The following is a 2,985-nucleotide window of genomic DNA, read 5'->3' as shown; positions in this document are numbered from 1 at the left end:
ACAACCCTGATTTTTCAAGCGATGTTATCTTTGAGGAAAACAAGGCCTCATTGTAAAAAAGTCTGTATCAAGTGCATTGTATATATAAATTGCTGTAATTCAAGAATGAGGTTGGTTAGAGTCCTCTGGTAACAGAATTTCTAAAACAGCTTCCCAGATTGGGGTTGACATAGTCACACTGCTGCTCCTGCATTTTGTTTTTTTTCACTGCAAAACAGTTTTTATTTGTTAAATTATCAAATGAGATTATCACACAAAAAAATAACTCTACGGCTAGGCTAAGTGCATAAAGTGCTCAAGTTTTAAGAACATCACAGGAAGGCCACTGCAGGTACCCTGTGCCCCAGAGCAAGGGGCACAAAACATACTTCCTTCCCTGCGGGGAACAGGAAGATCCCCGCTTGGATCAGGGACACGGCCTGCGTGTGGATTCATAGCTCTTTGTGGCCGGAGAGGCTCCTCACCTTTCCCTGAGTTTCCCCACCAGAGGCCTCCTTGGATCAAAAGATTACCGGCTGGGGGGCTTGGAGCCCTGGGTCTCTTCCCAGGCCTCCTGGTTGATTTAGGCTGCCTCCTTACTCGCCTCGTTGAAGAGTTTCAGAACTTGGCTGAAGCTCCTTCGGCACTCCAGGTGCTTCTTCTGGGTCAACTCCCCAAGTTCCCTCATCAGGTCCAATGCCTTCGCATTTTCTTCTGAGCTGCCGATGCCAAGTTATGCCAGCAGATGGAGTGTGGCTGTCGATTCCCGTTGCAACCCGTCTAAGAAGATCTGCCTGTCCCCATCCGGGTGGACGGATTGCACGGGCAGCTCGTGCTGCACGGGGTCCAGGGCCCTCGCGCAAACCTTGTACTGTTCGGGAAGCGGCTGGCCACGGCCTCCAAGGGGCTCAGCATTGCGATCTGCTTGTCCAGGACATCCGCCACCTCCCTCTTCCTCTGACAGAGGAAGTCTGTGCTTCAGCTCGTCAGTCTTTTTCTGGAGTTTCTCCTTCTCTTTGCACATTATTTGTAGGTTCTTTTCTGCCTGTTCTTCGAATGTAGACATGCCGTTCTCCATCTTCACTGTCAGCAGGGTCAGAAGGAGCATATGGGACTCCATCATTTCCATCACTTTGGAGAGATCTGGGCTCTTTTTACTTGAGGCAGAAAATGATGATGACTCAGCTTTCTTTGACTTTTTTTTTTTTTTTTTTAAATTGTGGAATCAAATTTAGGGCTTCCCTTGTGGCTCAGCTGGTAAAGAATCTGCCTGCCATGCGAGGGACCTGGGTTCGATCCCTGAATTGGGAAGATCCCCTGGAGAAGGAAAAGGCCACCCACTCCAGTATTCTGGCCTGGAGAATCCCATACACTGTATAGGTCAGGGGGTCGCAAAGAGTTGGACACAACTGAGCGACTTTCACTTCACTTTAGGACCACACTTTTAACATTAATGGCAAAGGTCAGACGGGCAGTGCCATGCCCTTCCAGCAAGGTAGACTGCAGGTCGCCTATGTCAACTCCACTGCCATCTTTGCTCTTCTGGAGTGGGCTCGGTTTTGTTCCACCTTCAGGCATCTTCCCACGGGCCTTAGTTGTGTTTGACTCTCTGCTGCCCCAGGGACTGTAGCCCGCCAGGCTCCTCTGTCCATGGAGTTTTCCAGGCAAGAATCCTGGAGTGGGCTGCCATTTCCTACTCCAGGGGATCTTCCTGACCTAGGAATTGAACCCGTGACTATATACAAAATAGATAACTAATAAGAACCTACTGTATAGTACAGGGAACTCTACTTAATACTCTGTAATGACCTTGTGGGAAAAGAATCTAAAAAAGAGTGGCTATATGTATATGTACAACTGATTCACTTTGCTGCACACCTGAAACTAACACACCATTGTAAATCAACTATATTGCCATAAAAATTAATTAAAAAATAATAAAATGGTCTCCCAAAGATGCCCTGTCCCTGGTCCCTAGAACCCATGACTGTGATAAGATTTCTCTGCTTGTTATGTTACACTGCAGTGTTGATCCTAAAATAAGGAGGCCACACAGGATTATCTGGTAGGCCCATTGTAATCACAGGAGCTCTTAGAAACAAAGTGCGTGCTTTCTTTGGCTGGTGGCAGATGAGGCCAGAGTAGGAGACAGGATAGTGGGAGAGATTAAAAGCACAGGGGGGCACTGGACACAGCATTGTTGGCTTTGAGGATGGAAAAATACTTGTGCCAAGCGATGTGGGCAGCCTTTAGGAGGTGAGAACAGCTCCCGGCTGACAGCTGGTAAGGGAACAGGGACTTCAGTACTACGAGTGCAAGGAAATGAATTCAGTCAATAGTTTGAATAAGGAAGGGAATTCTTCTCTAAAGCCACTAGATAACATCCCAGCCTGAACACACCTTGATTTCAGTCTCTTGAGACCTTGATCAGAGAACCAGTGAAAGCCCACTTGGATTTCTAACCTGCAGAACTGTGAGGTGATAAATGGATGTTTCTATAAGTTGCTCAATTTGTGGTCTTTTGTTAGATCAACAGATAACCAATACATACCCCCATCCATATTTCCTAGAATCCTCATCTTCTACCTTGAAAGTGAAGTGAAAGTGTGAATCTCTCAGTCGTGTCCAACTCTTTGTGACCCCATGGACTGTAGCCCGCCAGGCTCCTCTGTCCATGAAATTTCCCAGGCAAGAATACTAGAGTAGGTTGCAATTCCCTTCTCCAGGGGATCTTCCTGACCCAGGAATCAAACCTGGATTTCCTGCATTGCAGGTGGATTCTTTACTGTCTGAGCCACCAGTTCAGTTCAGTTCAGTTGCTCAGTTGTGTCTGACTCTTTGCGATCCCATGAATCACAGCACGCCAGGTCTCCCTGTCCATCACCATTTCCTGGAGTTTACCCAAACTCATGTCCATCGAGTCGGTGATGCCATCCAGCCATCTCATCCTCTGTCATCCCCTTCTCCTCCTGCCCCCAATCCCTCCCAGCATTAGGGTCTTTTCCA

At 47.6% G+C, this 2,985-nt stretch overlaps 1 pseudogene; it reads right to left on the bottom strand.

Annotated features, from left to right (window-relative positions):
- Positions 1–431: 431 nt before the first annotated feature.
- LOC145544649 (HAUS augmin-like complex subunit 8) lies at positions 432–1,569 on the bottom strand (annotated as a pseudogene).
- Positions 1,570–2,985: the final 1,416 nt, after the last annotated feature.

The sequence above is a fragment of the Giraffa tippelskirchi genome, chromosome 4 (genome assembly GCF_054371585.1).
Source record: "Giraffa tippelskirchi isolate mGirTip1 chromosome 4, T2T-mGirTip1v1.2.pri, whole genome shotgun sequence".
Lineage (NCBI taxonomy): Eukaryota > Metazoa > Chordata > Mammalia > Artiodactyla > Giraffidae > Giraffa > Giraffa tippelskirchi.
Note: the sequence above shows the minus strand (reverse complement) of the source record. Positions and strands in the feature narration are given on the sequence as shown.